A 19422-nucleotide genomic window follows, 5' to 3' on the forward strand; every position below is an offset into this window, starting at 1 on the left:
TTTTGATTTATTCCAACAATTTATGTAGTAAATCTGGGTTTTCCCATCTTGAAACTATTCATACTGGGTTTGGAATTCTTCATCAATTTTGGCTTGTGCAAGTACTTCTCCACGCTCTTCTCTTTATATTTATGTTAGTTATGTCTTAAACACAATTTATATTTAGTGGCGAATTCAAAATTTAGAGTCAGTATGTTCTATCATTTATATATGAGCCCATTCTTTTAGAAAAAATAGACCAAGCTAGACATATTAAGTTAAATAAAAAAAGGCTAATCTAGAATCAACTTTTTTATACATATATAGTTTGAGGAGTTATTATTATAATTTTTGTTGTTTTAATCTTTATTTTGAGTACTTAGATTCTACATATATCATACCCGTATATTAATATGTTCATTTTTTTTTTAAATTTTAGAATTCCTCCCTTTAGCATGTGTGTGTGCATCTATGTATGTATGTATGTATGTATGTATGTATGTTTTATTTTAGAATTCCTCCCTTTACTTTCTCTACCTATATGTACACTATAGTACATGTTTTGTTGTCAAGATTCTTGCGGCAATATTTTTTTTCTTCTAAATTTGCATTATAGACTAATTGATTTTTAGAGGTGACAATCCAATCTACTATTGGCATATGGGGTGCTCATGACTGATTAAGGTAAAATGAAAAAGAAATTATCTTAAATTCTTGCTGAAAAGAAATTTATTATAAGTTGCAAGAATATAATTTTTATTCTTTTGCCTTTTCCAACTATTTTGTTTTTCTCCTTTTTGGAGAATTACTTTTCTCTATTTACAAGACAAACAATAAAAATATCGGAATAGAAATATTTATTTCAGCAAAAAACAAATAACGTAATAGGAGATAGAGACGAAATTAATACTAGGGATTTATTTAGATGATGGTGAAAAATTGAGAGGAAAAAGAAGAACACCGAAAGGACAAAATACAAAAAAGGAAATGGATTGAAATACTTATCTTTTTCACCCAATTTTAGTTTCATCACTTTTTTTTTTCTTTTACACGAATAGAAGAAATCCAATAAGAATTTTACCGTCTAATGAAAGCAAAAAAAGAGAAAGGAAATCTGTATGTACATGTATTTGAACTATATCAAGCCAAGAAAATCGTGTACACCCCCACCCTCCCCTCCAACCCCCCCAAAACAAAAAAAATATTTGACAATGAAATATAATTCCTTTTAGCTCTAATTCTACCAAAATGTCGATATTGTAATTTTATCATTTTCTAATTCATAGAGTTGAACCTTTTATTTCTTCTATCTCTATTAAATTTATATATAAAAAAAGGTGATATCTAAACTTATCGATTTTTCTATAACCGCGTGAAGCGCGGCAAGTTCCCTAGTTAGTTATTACCACCATCAACCATTGTATACATGTTTTAAAAGTATCTTATTGATGTAGTATTATTTATTAGTATTGTAAATAAATTTTATATCTATTATTTAGTTTTTAAAGAAAGAAAATTTTATACATTTAGATGTTTGAGAAAATAAATAGTCTTAATCTCTATTTTCAATTACAACAGTCAATCCTATATTTGCCTCTTTCAAACACACCCTGAACTTCTTTTTCTTATACACTTTATTCAAACCTTGCACATTCCACGTTGCCAGTGTCATGTTGCAACATTAGGAGTTATTTAATACATTCAATACTGGGATGTACACTCATCAGCATACAAGGACATCTTAACCCACTGCCAATTCTACTTAGTGAGTACTTACCCCTATCATATGCAATAACCTCCAGGCTATTGCATCGAATTACAAAGTACCCATTGTTAGGAAGAGTAGTTCTTTTGCTTCTATACAAACTTGTACCTAGATTTTTCTAAGAAGTTTTTTTAACCCACTTTACAATTCAAAGGGGAAAATCCACATCCCAAAAAAATTGTTGTTGCCAACGCAAAAATTACAGCAAAATATTGATCTTTTTCTCAAACTGTGGTGGCTCTGATACGAACCGTAAGAAATTATACCGATAACCAAATCAGAGATTAAAACACAATATATAAATACAAATATTTACTCTTGAATCATTTATTAACTCAATTCATTTTAACCCGTTCAAATTTGTTCATCTAAGAGTTGGGCTGAATTTGAGCTAAATATATAATTCAAATTGACCAAAGAAAAGTCTTGAAAGGATATTAAAATAATAGATATTTTTTAACTAATTTTGTATGATAACTAACAAATTATAAGAAAACAAATGAAGAAATAAACCTGGTAAGAGTTGGTCGGATTGGGCTATGACTCATTGTTTAGCCCGTCACTGACCTGCCTCATTTGTTTAACTCCATTCATTTTGACCTACCGAAATTAAGCTCAAGCTCATTTAATATCCTTAGATCAACTCAACCCAACATACCCATTTGACATCCTAATATCAACTATACATGCAATCGATAAGTAGGAATAGCTATTAGATGTTGAGCTCTAGCCATAACTAAACCGAATTTCTCAGTCATGTCTAAATCACTTGGCATCATACCATGTGGTAGCTCCCCAAAAACAATGAACCAATTGTGCTAGCACCAAGCGAACGATTGTGAGCCCTAATTGTAATCCAGGACAACTTCTTCTTCCAGAGCCAAACGGTAAAAGTTGAAAGTCACGTCCACGAAGATCGATATTGCTACCAATAAACCTTTCTGGCATGAACTTCTCGGGTTCCGGCCAAACTTCTGGATCTCTTCCAATTGCCCAAGTATTTACTAGAATTCTTGAACCTTTAGGTATATCAAAGCCATCAATTGTACAATCTTCAATGGATTCATGAGGAATCAATAGTGGTGCGATGGGGTGAAGCCTAAAGCCTTCTTTGATGACCATGTCTAAGTACTCTAATTTTTCCAAATCAGACTCTTCCACCATTCTATTTTTGCCAACTATTAGTTCCAACTCATTTTGTAGTTTTTTCATTACTTTAGGGTGCCTTAGAAGTTCAGAAAAAATCCAATCAATTGCTGTTGATGAGGTGTCCATTGAAGCTATTAGCATGTCCTGCATAGAGATTCCTTTTTGAGTTGCTAAATTAATAACATTTGCATGTATGTTAGTGTATGTTAAATACAATATCAATTACTTTTACCTAATAAATTTAAGAATTGCAAAGATATGTTGCCTCAGACAAAATTGCTCAGTCTGGAATATTAAGAAGAACAAATTTAACATACTTTTAAATAGAGTTTACGTTATATGCCTCATCGGTATACATAATTTTTATACTGTCAAGTCACCAAAGAATATCTAAAGTTAAGCTTCCTTAAAATGTAAGATTTCTAATCTTGAAAATAAACAAGTTAGATGTGATAACATGTAAAAGTGGCTTGATGGTGTAAAAATTTCTTATATCTATGGTGTATAACTTAAAGTCGAGTTTGACTTTATATAAACCGTCAGTGTATGAAATTTTAAAGAGGGAAATGCTCATTTTATGCACACCTCTTCTTGATTGAAATTTTCAATTGAGAAATTCTCAACAAATTTGAGTCTAATGAACCCAAGTCTCATATTTTTCTGATTTTAGCAGTTTTCGTCAAAAACTCAAAACTAAAATGACAACTTATATATTTCCGACGGTCTAGGCAACTCTAATTTCTATCAACTGGTGTAACCATCAGGAGTGTGGAAACATAATTTTTTGGACTGAATTCCTTGTTAGTTGTTAATATGCTAACTGCTAAGTATAGGATCCCATGAGAACTGCATCACTATATATGTGGAGGCCTATGCAGGGGCGGCTCAATACGCTAGGTGGCCTAAAACCGAAATATAAAAAGAGGCCTTATATTTATATATTTATCTATATAGTTTATTGATGTTTATTTTTATTGATTCTTAAATTGAAAGATAGTTAATTATATTTTGCTGTATCATTTTTCTCAATTGACAATATAGGCTATTCGTGAAAGTTTTCATGAGATATTGTTGATCTTAAGTAAGATCTCATTGATTTAATTTTGAAAACTTAGGCAATCATTACAAAAATATTTAAAAAATTCTATAAGCAATAGTAACATTTAAAAATACAAGTAAAACTTCACTTGATTGAATATGCCAATTAGAGTATCATTTTCTACTTATATAATTTTTTCTATTATGATAATTTTAAAAGTAGATTAAAACCATCAGTTTTTAGTGACTATTAGGGTGCGGCCCTTTCTCAGACTTCGCTAAAATCAAGAATTTGGACCAAAGCTACTGGATTCAGCCGAACTCGTAAGCTATACTTTAACTCCGCCCCTATATACACTACTTGTAATTTTTGGTTTGAAGCAAATCGTACAAAGTTAAGAGTGCCTAATGTACTTGATGTAGATGGAGAGGTTAGGCATTATCGTTTCATGTCTTTATCTATTGGTTATAACATATATACAGGTTGGAGTCATGGCCTAAACTCCCTACATGATGGTGAAATTTCAATTAAAAAATATATATTGATAGTGTAAAAGAATTATTTCACTATCAAGTCACCCAAAGTTATTTATAGGTGACTCAATATTAAAAAAAAAAATAAGATTTCTAATCTCAACAATAAGACAAATTACTTGTTACAATAGGTAAACATGACCTGCTAGTGAAATTATTTTTACACTGTCGATGAATATTAGTTAAACTTGAATAAAAATATACTGATGGAGTAAAAGAATTAGTACACTATCAAGTAAACCAAAAAAATCTACAAGTAAACCTACAAAAAAAAAGTGGAATTTATGACTTTAAAAATATGATAAGTTACTTACTATAACAAATAAAGATGACCTGCTAGTGAAAATATTTTTTAGGCATCGGTACATATTAGTTAAGCTCAACTAGAATTAAATTGCAACTCTATTCAAGTTATGATGAACAAAAATACGTTACCAGCAAAATTGCTTTGACATGACGACGATCGAACTCGAATTCAGCTTCACCAGATTGCATAATACTCATCATAGTATCAACAATATCCTTTGTTTGCTTATGTTCTTTTGAATCTTGAACATGCTCATCAATAACTCTCTCTAAAAAATCATCAAAAATCTTTGCCAATTCCTTCATACGACGATCAAATCGCTGCAAATCAAACTTCTCAAGAAAAGGAAAAAACTCGCCAATATGTGGTGTTGCTGTTATAACCATAGTCTCTTGAATCACATCCTTAAAACCCCTTTCATCAAATTCATCATCCATGTATTTTTTTCCAAATACCATTAAACAAGCCATGTTAGCACCTAATGAAGCAAGTTTAGCACTAATATCAACTCCCACGCCACTAGAAGCTACCCGATTGATAAAAGTCACAAAAGTTGCAACTTCTTGTTTTCTCATGGCTTGAAATGAGTTGATCTTGAGAGTACTAACCAATTCTAACGTGCACAACTTTCGCATATTTCGCCAGTAAGATCCATATTTTCCGAATGTCAAATTTCTCTGATTGTACGCGATTAATTGAGCAGCTCTATTATTTGGTCTACTAGCACAAACAAGATCATGGTTTTTCAAGAACTGTTCAGCAGCATAAGGAGTTGAAGCTACAATCACAGGAACTAGACCAAATCTCATCCTCATTATGGGACCATATTCTTTGGCTATTTTATGAAGATCTTGGTGGACATTTTTGCCAATCATATGGAGATTTCCTATAATTGGAAGCCCTTTTGGGCCTGGAGGAAGTTTTTTCTTTTTCTTCATGAATTTGTTGTGTAATTCTTGAAGAATGTATAGCACGGCAAGTAGTGCAAGAAGTTGTAAGAATAGTGAAGCCATGAAATGAGAGTACTGTGCTTTTTGCTTCCCAACTTGCAAATAATATAAAGAAGTTAAGAGTGGTGATTGTGAAATAAATGAATTTTATGGGTTCTTGTATTGAAATACCAACCATATTAATGGTTGGGATGCATCTGCATTGAGTCCGGAGCCTAAAGGGTACTAAAATGCTCAAAATAAATCAAATGAGGTGCTCCTTTCTACAATATACCAAAAGGGGTATAACGTGGAGGGGCCAACGTTATACCCCAAATTTTTTTTAAAACTGTCAGACAAAAAAAAATTAATTTATAAGTAGAACGTGGACTGATCCATGTTTTACTTATATATATTTTGCAAATCGTTCCTCAGTCCACGACATTAGATAGATACGCGATTTTTTGCGCTCGGACGTCCGATTTACGCAATTTTTTTTCCCAACATATTCGAAATAAAGTTACGCATTAAAAAATTAACACACTTAAGGAACACTTAGTGTTTTTTTCATTAAAAAGATCGAAACATCGTATTTTAATAAATCTTTTTTTTTCAACACTTAGTGTTTTTTTTCCATACTTTAACCAACGATTAGTCGTGTGTCAAGACTCCGAAATGTCAATATTTTATATAGAACCTGATATTTTTTTCTGTGTACTATAATGTACGCTCAATACATCAAGGATACGTAAACGTTCGGATCGTCGTTTTAGGGGTTGAAAAGGTACACGAAGTAAGTTTTGTTTGGAAACATTAGGTTTAAGCGTTTTATTTTTTAATGTTTGGATTTAAGCGTGTTATTTTTTAATCAAGACATAACTTTATTTTGACTTTAAATCTAATTCAATTAGAGAAGTTTTTAGTTTTCTTTACTTATAATATGATCATACGCAATAGATTTCAATGTAAAAATCCCGGGGCAATGTAGCTGTGAATGTCAATTTTACTTTTGTGGTTTCAATTTTCCAAAATAAAGCTGACTAATTTTCTCGACATATAAAGTTGACTAAAATAACCTTATAAAAATATAACACTTAAACCTAAAGTTTCAAACAAAACTTACTTCTGGCACCTTTTCAACCCCTAAAATGACGATCCGAACATTTACGTATCCTCAATGTATTGAACTTACAATATTGTATGCTGAAAAAAATATCAGGTTCTATATAAAATATTGACGTTTCGGAGTCTTGACACACGACAAATCGTTGGTCAAACTATGAAAAGAACACTAAGTATTAAAAAAAAAAAAAAATTGACCAATTTTTTTTCCTGGTTCTATAACGCAGTATTTGCGTTATAGAATTTTTTTTTTATTGGGTCCTATAATGCAGTATTTTACTGCGTTAAAGGTACTTTTGTCACAGTTTTTTTATTTTGGGTATTTTGGTTCAACCCCACTTTTTTAGGGGTATTTTGGTTCTGGACTCGCCAACGTTTTACAAAAATCAATTTTTGTAAAACGTCTGCTGGCGTAATAAAAGTCAATTCTTGTAAGACGTTGGCCAACCAACGTTTTACAAAAATTGATTGTCGTAAGACGTTGGCTTACAAGAATTGATTTTTGTAAAACGTTGGCCAGCCAATATTTTACCAATGTAATTTTTTTTTATTTTTTTTTAGTCTGACAGGGTGAATTTTTTTTTGGGGTATAACGTTGGCCACTCCACGTTATATCCCTTTTGGTATATTGTGGAAAAGAGTATCCCATTTGGTTTATTTTGAGCATTTTAGTGCCCTTTAGGCTCCAGACTCCATCTGCATTTGTCTAAATGAGGAAAAAACACAAGAAAAAAAAAGACAAAAAAAATCACAAGACAAAATTAGAAAAGAAATGTTAGGAGAAGATATTTATTTTCTACAGAATAAGATAAAAACTAATCAATGTTGAAAGGAACAAGAAAGAAAAGAAGAGAAGAAATGAGAGAAGATGCATGTGGCATAAAGTAATATATTCTATCCGTTTAAATATTTTTTATCACTTGAATAATTTGATAGTGTAAAATATTACAGTGTATAAGCTTAGCTTAAAGTAAGAAATTAACGGTAAAAGGGAGAGAAAAGAAAAGATTAAGAAAATCAAAGGGAAAAAATAAAGATTAAGAAAATAAAAGGGAAAAAAATATCCGATTTTTAAAAAAACACCTGTTATCCTATTCAATTTCAATTTTCCCCCAAATTGCCGTGAAGTTTTTAGTTTTCTTTACTTATAATATGATGATACGCAATAGATTTCAATGTAAAAATCCCGGGACAATGTAGCTGTGAATGTCAATTTTACTTTTATGGTTTCAATTTTTCAAAATAAAGCTGACCAATTTTCTCGACATATAAAGTTGACTAAAATAACCTTATAAAAATAGAACACTTAAACCTAAAGTTTTCATACAAAACTTACTTCGGGCACCTTTTCAACCCCTAAAATGACGATCCGAACGTCTACGTATTCTTGATGTATTGAACCTACATTATTGTATGCAGAAAAAAATATCAGGTTCTATATAAATTATTGACGTTTTGGAGTCTTGACACAAGATAAATCGTTGGTCAAAGTATGAAAAAAACACTAAGTATTGCAAAAAAGAAAAAAAAAAGTTGACCAATTTTTTTTTTTTACTGGTTCTATAACGCAGTATTTGCGTTATAGAATTTTTTTTTTTTTTGGGTCCTATAATGCAGTATTTTACTGCGTTAAAGGACTTAACCGCGCCGTTACGGTTAAGTCCTTTAATGCACCAAAAGCACTTTTGTCACAATTTTTTTTTTTTGGCTATTTTGGTTCAACCCCACTTTTTAGGGGTATTTTGGTTCTGGACTCGCCAACGTTTTACAAAAATCAATTTTTGTAAAACGTTGGCTGGCGTAACAAAAATCAATTCTTGTAAGACGTTGGCCAGCCAACGTTTTACAAAAGTTGATTGTTGTAAGACTTTGGCTTACAAGAATTGATTTTTGTAAAATGTTGAATTTTTTTAGCCAATGTAATTTTTTTTTTTTTTTAGTCTGACAGGGTGAAATTTTTTTTGGGGTATAACGTTGGCCCCTCCACGTTATACCCCTTTTGGTATATTGTGGAAAGGAGCACCCCATTTGGTTTATTTTGAGCATTTTAGTGCCCTTTAGGCTCCGGACTCCATCTGCATTTGTCTAAATGAGGAAAAAACCCAAGAAAGAAAAGACAAAAAAAAATGACAAGACAAAATTAGAAAAGAAATGTTAGGAGAAGATATTTCTTTTCTACATAATAAGATAAAAACTAATGAATGTTGAAAGGAACAAGAAAGAAAAGAGGAGAAGAAATGAAAGAAGATGCATGTGGCATAAAGTAATATATTCTATTTGTTTAAATATTTTTTATCACTTGAATAATTTGATAGTGTAATATATTACAGTGGATAAGCTTAGCTTAAACTAAAAAATTAACGGTAAAAAGGAGAGAAAAGAAAAGAAAAGAAAAAGATTAAGAAAATAAAAGGGAAAAAAATATCCGATTTTTTAAAAAAACATTTGTGATCCTATTCAATTTCAATTTTTCCCCAAATTGCCATGAAGTTTTTAGCTTTTTTAACTTATAATATGATGATACGCAATGGATTTCAATGTAAAAATCCCGGGGCAATGTAACTGTGAATGTCAATTTTACTTTTGTGGTATCAATTTTCCAAAATAAAGCTCACTGATTTTTCGACATATAAAGTTGACTAAAATAACCTTATAAAAATAGAACACTTAAACCTAAAGTTTTCAAACAAAACTTACTTCGGGCACCTTTTCAACCCCTAAAATGACGATCCGAACGTTTACGTATCCTTGATGTTTTGAACCTACATTATTGTACGCAGAAAAAAATATCAGGTTCTATATAAAATATTGACGTTTTGGAGTCTTGACACACGACTAATCATTGGTCAAAATATTGAAAAAACACTAAGTGTTACAAAAAAAAAAAAAAAAGTTAACCAATTTTTTTTTTTTTTTTTACCGGTTCTTTAACGTAGTATTTGCGTTATAGTTTTTTTTATTGGGTCCTATAATGCAGATTTTATTTTAACCGCGTTATTAAGGTTAAGTCCTTTTAATCACAAAAGCAATTTTTTTTTTTTTTTGGGTATTTTGGTTCAACCCCACTTTTTTAGGGGTATTTTGGTTCTGGATTCACCAACGTTTTACAAAAATCAATTTTTGTAAAACGTTGGCTGGCGTAACAAAAATCAATTCTTGTAAGATGTTGGCCAGCCAACGTTTTACAAAAATTGATTGTTACAAGAATTGATTTTTACAAAATGATTTTTGTAAAATGTTTTGAATTTTTTTTTTTTTTTTTTTTTAGTCTAACAGGGTTTATTTTTTTGGGGGTATAACGTTGGCCCTCCACGTTATACCCATTTTGGTATATTGTGGAAAGGAGCTCTCCATTTGGTTTATTTTGAGCATTTTAGTGCCCTTTAGGCTCCGGACTCCATCTGCATTTGTCTAAATGTGGAAAAAAACCCATGAAAGAAAAGACAAAAAAAAATGACAAGACAAAATTAGAAAAGAAATGTTAGGAGAAGATATTTCTTTTCTACAGAATAAGATAAAAACTAATCAATGTTGAAAGGAACAAGAAAGAAAAGAAGAGAAGAAATGAGAGATGATGCATGTGGCATAAAGTAATATATTCTATCCGTTTAAATATTTTTTATCACTTGAATAATTTGATAGTGTAAAATATTACAGTGTATAAGCTTAGCTTAAACTAAAAATTTAACGGTAAAAGGGAGAGAAAAGAAAAGAAAAGAAAAAGATTAAGAAAATAAAAGGGGAAAAAATAAAGATTAAGAAAATAAAAGGGAAAAAAATATCTTCTTCCTCGTGTGCCTATAAAATCAGTGGTGGATCACGTGTAACCGGTGAATTTACACGAATTTAATATATTTGCCTGTGATCCTATATACTCCATATACTGAATATAAATATTTAATATAGTAAATCATAAACAATTTAACGCAAATTTGCAATACAGTGGATAAAATCCAACCTGGGGCTTCTTCTGCTTCCATACAAACCTGTACCTCTTTCTGTTTAATTTTTCTTAACCCACATTACAATTGGAACTGGAAAATCTACATCCCAGAATAATTGTTGTTGCTAACGATAAAATTACAGCAAGCGTAATTTTGTATGCTCAAATTTAAGATTAAGTATGATCTTATTCTCATACTAGTAAACTTGTCCGCACTTCGCGCGGTTGTAAAGAAAAAATTATTAAAAATTTAAATATATGAAATAATCCTCTTAATAATATTTTGATATAGAAATTATGTTAAAAAATCATTTTAGTGTTTCACATCCGAATAGATTAAACCAAAGCCTTGATAGAATATTAGATTGTGTATTTAACTCATTTGCATAATTGCGTCTTTGCATTTTCTATTTTATTATTAGTTCGGTTAATACAATAACTTTTTACTTTTTATTCTTTCATAATTTTGCTGTTAACTTGAACTTGAAGAGTTTCCAACTGTGCATGATATTGATTACAGTTGTTTTTTTACTTAGAAATATGTGCAATCACTTTCTTGTCTATATCAAAAAGTGGTCACTATTTGAATTATTTGCCGTTCTAATGATATTATCTTGCAAATTGACTTTTCATGCTTCGAGCAAATTGAATTTTCGAAATACTTAAACTCGTTCTTTTTTTAGTTATCTGAAAATATTAAATTTCAAGTTTTAACTCATTATATTATTAACACAGTTTTATAAACTTGTCACCCCTTGGCTTAGGTTATGGTCATCAGGAAATAGATTTTAATATCATTTAATATTATTAATTTTTCTTAAAAGAGCACGTTGAGCAAGATAATTTTTTTTAATCACTTCATGTGCATATGTCTAAATATTTGGATGGGTTGTAGTCATCAAAAAGTAGATTTGAAAATCATATAATATTTTTTTCTTAGAAGAACACGTCGTGAAAGATCATAATTTCTAGAATTTTACCCTTTATGTGCATATCAGCATATATACGTCTAACAGAATTTGGATGGATTTTTCTTATGTGCATTGATTAATATATGTATATTTCTAACTTTTTCCCTTTTGTTAGAAAATTTGATTTCAATGCTTTCGTAATATTCTCCTTGTTAAACCTAATAAGAGTGTAAAGAACTATAGCAACAACAAAGATGAATGGAAAGGAGTGAGAATGCGAACTCTTATTTATCGATCCAAATCTGCGAAATCAACTTGCGTGAATTTCTTCTATTATTTTTGCTTAATTTAAATGAGAAAAAAAGGTAATTAGCTATTCTGTCTTTCTATCATGTCATTTCTCTAGTTTAAAGATGAAAAAAAAAAATACTAAGATGAAGGAGAAACACAACGACTTTTTGTTTTTGTTAATAAAAGATAGGATGGACCAATTATAATTGACGATCATTGGTTTTCTAAAATCTCCTAATTGAATGTTTCAAGTTTTCATAGTACAAAATTTCCTATTTGGAAATATAATAATCCTATTTATGAGTTATGACATCTAAAGATTTATCTTCTAAATGTGAGAAGCTGGGTTATTGAGACTTCATTAGTATCAAACCCAAATCATCAAGGGAAATTCCTTTGAAAGAGAAGAGGTAATTCATTCATGAGAATCAACATAAACTTACTATCATTTTTCAAATCAAAGTGAAAGAGATAGTAAGAAAAATATACTGTTATAAACTACTTATTTGTAGTTTCGCTGAGCATTGAGCATTCATTTCGTCCAAAAGTTACATACAAAATATGAATGGGTGTCAGTTATTAATTAATAAATCATAGTCTCAATTAGGGGTGTACAAAGCAAACCGACAAACCGCACCAAATCGATAATCCGAACCAAACCGAGAAAAAAACCCGACTAGTGGTTTGGTTTGACTTGGTTTGGTTTTAAAAAGAAAAACCCGAACACTATTGGTTTGGTTTGGTTTAAACTAAAAAAAGTCAAACCGAATCAAACCAACCCGACATTACATTTTTAAAATTTCAAACACATTTTATACATAGAAATATTTATCTATAATGTAATTTATAAATGTTTCTTTAACTTTTTCATATTTTTTTGTCTTTTAACATATTATTTCAAGTTTGGAATTAGACTTTTGAATGGTTTAATAAGTTTTATAGCCCAATGATATTAGTAACTCAAATAAAACTCAACAAAAATCAAATCAATACTAATGCTAACAAAAGAAATTCATATCTAACACTGGAATGACAATAATTTTGATATCTATTCTTTAGTTTTATATTAGTTTAGAAAGTGAAAATGCATAACTTAATTTTATTTTTTTTCTTTAATATTTAGTTATATAATTAATACTTAGTAGCCGTACTTATTTTAGCATGACTTAGTACTTTTAGATTATGATCATTTTTTACATGCCTTATAAATTAGTTGTATTTATTGTAGCATGACTTAGTACTTTTAGATTATGATAATTTTATTTTATGCAATTTCATTAATTTTTTTCGTTGAATATTTTAGTACAATGTCATCTCTCATCACGTTTTGTGTTATTTTCTTAATAAATATCTTAATTAGATCGTTGTATCTTACTAGGCTAAAGAAATATTTAAAGTATAAGTTATATGTTTTGTATGAAGACTTTACCTAAAAAAAAACCCGAAAAACCCGAGCAACATAAAAAAACCAAGAAAACCCGAGGTTGAAAAACCCGACTTTGTTGGTTTGGTTTGGTTTAAAGATTTAAAAACTTCTGATTGTAATTGGTTTCAAAACTTTAGCATATTTTTAAAAAACCCGAACTAACCCTATCACTTACGTTAATTCCCTAATCTCAATTATGAGAAGTTCTGGAAATGAAATAGGAAGACAATATAAACAAGAAGACTTACCCGTACTTCTTGTTCAGAATTAGTGCATTATCTACAGATATTTATATCACCGAAATATACAAAGCAATTATGATGAAGAACGTGGGATGAAAAATGGGGTGGGGAAGATGAAGAGTGTGCACATATTGTGCCTAATTAACCCCACGTCATCGTTAATGTGGTGTAATATGAATCCATCCCACTTAATTGAGTATGGAACGTTTTTTTTTTTTTTTACAATGAAATGCCAATTCATTTAATTGTGTAGTAATTGCATTTATTTTTGTATAATAAAAATAGAGAAATAGGGGAAATTGTCCAAAAAAAAATGAGAAAAAGATAAATGTAAAGTGGGACTGACCTCTGGTTAGAAAGCATATATCAAAAACATCACTTTTTGTCTATGCCTAACTTTATATTATATATAGATTAGGGTGACTCTCATACGAACCTTAAGAAATTATATCGATAACCAAGCATAGAAGTTAGAGATTAAAACACAATATATAAATACCATGGCATAACCTTGAATCATTTATTAACTCAATTTATTTTAACGCGCGCAAGTTTAGTACTAATATCAACATTCACGCCACTGCCTGATTGATAAAAGTCACAAATTTTGCAACTTCTTGTTTTCTCATGGCTTGAAATGAATTGATCTTTTGAATGCTAAGCAATTTTAACGTGCACAGTTTTCGCATATTTCTCCAATAAGGTTTATATTTTCCGAATGTCAAATTTCTCTAGTCGTACGTGACAAATCGAACAACTCTATTATTTGGTCTACTGGCAAAAATAAGATCATGGTTTTTCAAGAATTGTTCAGCAGCATGAGGAGATGAAACAACAATTACAGGAATTACACCAAGTCTCATGTTCATTATAGGACAAGTCTCATGTTCATTATAGGACCATACTTTTTGGCTATTTGTTGAAGATCTTGATGGATATTGTTGCCAATCATATGGAGATTTCCTATAATTGGAAGCCCTTTTGGGCCAGGAGGAAGGTTTTTCTTCTTTTTCATGAATTTGTTGTGTAATTCTTGAAGAATGTATAGCACTGCAAGTAGTGCAAGAACTTGTAAGAATATCGAAGCCATGGATTTGGAAATTATTGTGTTTTTTTGCTTCCTTACTTACAAATATTTATGAAGAAGTTAGGAGTGGTGGCAGTGAAATAAATGAATTCTATAGGTACTTGTGTTGAAATACCATCAACAATATTAATTGTTGGGGTCCATCTTCATTTGTCTATGTGATTGATGGCGAAATTTTGGCGTGTCAGTGTCTCACATGGGGATGCAAGACAATGAAATATCTGCCCCAAGTAGTGGTCGGTATAAAGTGAGAGGAAAACTTTAGAAATATAATTTTTTATAATAAATTACTAATTATTAATTACCATTTTATAATAAGTAATAATTTTTTTATTTAATAAATCATTAAATATTATGGAAATCATAATATAATATTAATTATTATATGTTTTAAACTTATTTTTTTAGAGACGTATCCGTTTCTAGTCCGTCACAATTTGTGATGGATTTATCCTTTGTTACGTCAGATATTTTATGTCCGATTAGTAAAATCCTTCTCTAATTGAAACAGACTTTTCGTCAAACATTTGTAACCGAATTATTATTCTGTCACTAAATTTTTATGACCAGCGAATTTGTATTTGTCACAAAGTCGAATTTGTGACTAAATTGTGATAGATTCTTATAACAATTTTTATTTTTTCGTTGTGAAAAGGACAAAAAGAAAAAGAAAAAAAAACAAAATGAGAAAAAAGAAATAAATTATGAGAGAAAAGATATTTTAAGGAGATAAGTGGTGCAAAGAAAAAGATCTTATATATAGGAAAGAGAAAAGTCTCATCGCTCACTTTAGTACTCAATAACAATAAATTTATCACGTGACTCCAATCCTCAATGAAAATTTATGTGCTTATAAAGGTTATTAATTATTATTCCATCTAAAAATATTCCTTAAGCCAGCTTGGTTTAAGCATTAGAAAAAAAAATCTTAGGGGGTAATAGGATTGTTAGTTAGAAAGGGAGTTATTTATGTATTAAGACTAGCATATACTACTATGTTTGTTAGCTTTTTATCTGCTTTGTATATAATTTATCACACCAATTAGGATTGTTCAAAATCTAACCGTTACCCAGTGGCGGACTTAGAATTTTTACCAAGTGGATTCAATATATAAGAAATATATAAATAACACTGTATATACATATATATTTTTAAAAAACAGATTAAATATACATGTATATACAGTGTTATTTTTCAACGAAGTAGGTTCATATGAACCCACTTGAAACCACATAGGACCGCACCTGCCGTTACCGATAATCAAACCGCAAAATTGGCTTGTTGGTATTGGGTAATCGGATGAACGGTTGGTGAGGGATTAAAAATTTATAGTTAACGGTTTATCGTGTGGGGGCGGATTACTCAATTTTCTTATCGGGTAAACCGTTAACCTGTTAAGAATTATTCTATTTACATTTTTACCCTAAGTATATAAAGTATCTATTGTGTACCCTAAAGCTAAAGTCCCATTCAGATTCAATATTGTATTGGTGAAATCCTCTACTTTTAACTGATTATGGTGATCCAGTTCGTTTCGATTTGTCATCGTGAAAATTCAGGACAATGCAAATGAGTCTATTTTGCTATCTTGTAGTGTCAGAGTGAAATTATATCCAAGTTACTTGTTCCCAGTGAGTCTATTTTCACCTATAATTCTTAACTACCACCACTCACTACCTTACCATCCTTATCCACAACCACCAGGTTACGAATCACTACAATCAGTCGTCACCACTATTAGCCACCATTTAAAATCATCACCGCCAATTATCTAACCACAACAACCACCATACTGGCAATCACCACCATCATTGCCATTTTTTTATTTTATCTTAATGAGACGGGACCCGCTTTGAGTTCGCTTCCTATTTGGCTTGACTTTTCCTTCTTCCGATGGTTGCTCCTATAACTCGGGCTTGAAGCTTCTATTAGCGCTGAGGTGAGATATGAGATAGTATAGAAGGGGAGTGTTGAGTCCCAAGGCCCTCGCACAGAATATTAGTAGGGATACGACTAGCTTGTCATTTGAAAGTAAAGGCTCTTCTCCCGTTTTTATTTTAATCCTACAACTCTCTTTACTGAGCGAGACTCCATCCATATCCCTACGTTTGGTTTTTCTTTCATTATATTTTTAACCACCATCATTAGCTATCACTATCATCCGCCACAAGACCACAACTATCAGCCTCCACCACTAACTACCGCCCTCAACCATTACTATATATCAACCACACCACTAGCTACTACACATAACATCACCATCAGCCAACATCATCTCAATCAACACCTACAACCACCACCACTAGCCATCCGCACGACCAACCGTCATATGATTTTTTTAAAATATTTTTGTTAAGAACTAGATTAATTTAGTATTTTATTAAATTTTAAATAAAAATAATAAAATTTTACACCTTCACATGTTGAAAAAATAAATAGTATCAATTATTTAGTATTCATAATTTTTTACAACATTTTAATATTTAGATGTGTATTCAAATTCAGAAATCTAGATCTTACATTTTAATATTCAAACGTTTATTCATTCAAACGTCTTGATGAAAACAAATACGGCCTTAGTGGTGCCAACTTTGTCTGCTTATCTGACATTTAGTTTTTAGCAGCCCATAAATTCATGGAGAAAAACTTGAAAGTCATGGTTCATTTAATTTTTAGCAGCGATGAAGTTCATGGAGACAAAGGTGAAAGTGATGGTTCATTTAGTTTTTTATTTTTTATTTAGGAGTTTTGCATTCGACTAATAATTTTTTATAGAGAGCATTTTGTTCACTTAGGGCTTGTCTCGTTGGGAAACAACTTATCCCGGAATAACTAATTCCAGGATAACTTATCTTGAAATTAGTTATTCCACCCTCAAGATAGGATAAAATAAGGCTACAATTCCGGGATAACTAATCCCGGAATTAGTTATTCCGAATTTTTATTTCAACCAAACATGGGATAAGGAGCCACTAAAATTTTATCGCGGGACTATTTTTGCTTATCCTTCACACCAAACGTCCCCTTATTCCGTTAACAAACCTATTTAACATGAATATGGATCTATCGAATCAATAGACTACTGGTGTCAAATGATTAAATCATTAAAAAAAAAAAAATGAACAGAGAAAGATCGAGAATGAATAGGATAAAAAAATAAAAAAAATGAACGGAAGAAAGCCTAATTATTTTTAGGCTTATTTTAAGAAATGATGCATAATTAAAACATTGTCAAAAATGAAATATAGGACTCCAATCCAAGTCTAAGTTAGGTAGGTCGGCTATTTTCCTATTCTCCATTTTTTCAAATATGGTACTTAATTAAATGAGGTTCTTACAGAAACCACTACAATTTGATAGATTTTTTTTTTTTCCAAATATGGTACTTAAATAATGCCAACATTATTCACCAACTATTATCATCTGGGTCGTTTGGTAAAATTTAATTAATAAGTTAATTTTACATTCATGATAAATAATTCTAATTTCTAACATTTCGAACATTGTGATATACATCAAAATGGTATTCTTTCTTTTGAAGGGACTCCAATCCTCAATGCAATTTTATGTGCTTATAGTTTGCTTATCATTACTTCTTGTTGCTTACTTTTTCCGTCCCAATTTATATGGCACAGTTAAAATTTCGAGAGTCAATTAAATATTTTTTTTATTTTTTTATCGAGAGGTTTTTATATGTCTTTTAAATATTTCAAGATGTTAACTATTGTCATTTATAGTACTTTTTACATAGTTTTCAAATATATAAATTTTATTTCAAAAAATTTAAAGCTTCTATGTTCGAAATCACGGTTAAAGTTTAGAAATTTGAATCTCTAAATTTCAAATGTGCCACATAAATTGGGATAGAAGGAGTATTTGTTATTGTTTGCCTATATTCATTGTCCCTTGCGAATATAAGACATACATTATTCGTTATGTCTCTCGGCCTAAACATACGTCTATCGGCCTAAAATTGCCTCCCAGTCCAAATTATTTGCCTAATGGTTTGATTAATGTTGATTGGACTAACTCATCTAGAGGGCAATTCACAGGAATGCCCCTTATTTGGGTGGTCTTTAATTTTTTCCCCTCAAATTGCTGATCTTTAATTCTTGTCCTTCGCCTAAAATACCATGAGGTTCCGGGTCGAACCCCTGCTCGGGCATAAAAATTAAAAAAAAAAATCGCAAGGCAAGACTTTTGGAAAAGTATGCTTTATGTGGCATAAGTTGCCTTAAGGCATAACTAAAGTTCTGCCGGATCCGGCAGAAGTTTCCTTATAAGGCAGACTTTTAGTTATGCCTTAAGGCAACATCTGCCGGAGACAGCATAGGTTGTCTTAAGGCATAACAAAAGTTATGCCAAATCCAGCATAGGTTGCCTTATAAGGCAAACTTTTAGTTATGCCTTACGGCAACCTATACCGGATCCGGCATAACTTTAGTTATGCTAATCTATCTTTGAATAAGGTAGACTTTTCTTAAAGCCTTACCTTGCGATGTTATTTTTATTTTTATTCTGGCGAGGTTCTAACCCGTTTAATATTCGTATTTTTATCACCTTTTCAAGCGAAGGGCAAAACTTGTGAAAAGAATACATTTTCAATTTTAGTGGGAAAATCTTAAAGACCACCCCAAACGAAGGATAATCCGCCCAAAAAAAAAATGTCATCTAGAGGGTCACCTTATATCCTTGGGC

General features: G+C 30.7%; 1 pseudogene; it reads right to left on the reverse strand.

Moving 5' to 3' along the window:
- Positions 1-1987: 1987 nt before the first annotated feature.
- Positions 1988-5827, reverse strand: LOC132060141 (cytochrome P450 71AU50-like; annotated as a pseudogene).
- Between the last annotated feature and the right edge of the window lie 13595 nt (positions 5828-19422).

The sequence above is a fragment of the Lycium ferocissimum genome, chromosome 6 (assembly GCF_029784015.1).
Source record: "Lycium ferocissimum isolate CSIRO_LF1 chromosome 6, AGI_CSIRO_Lferr_CH_V1, whole genome shotgun sequence".
Taxonomy (NCBI): domain Eukaryota; kingdom Viridiplantae; phylum Streptophyta; class Magnoliopsida; order Solanales; family Solanaceae; genus Lycium; species Lycium ferocissimum.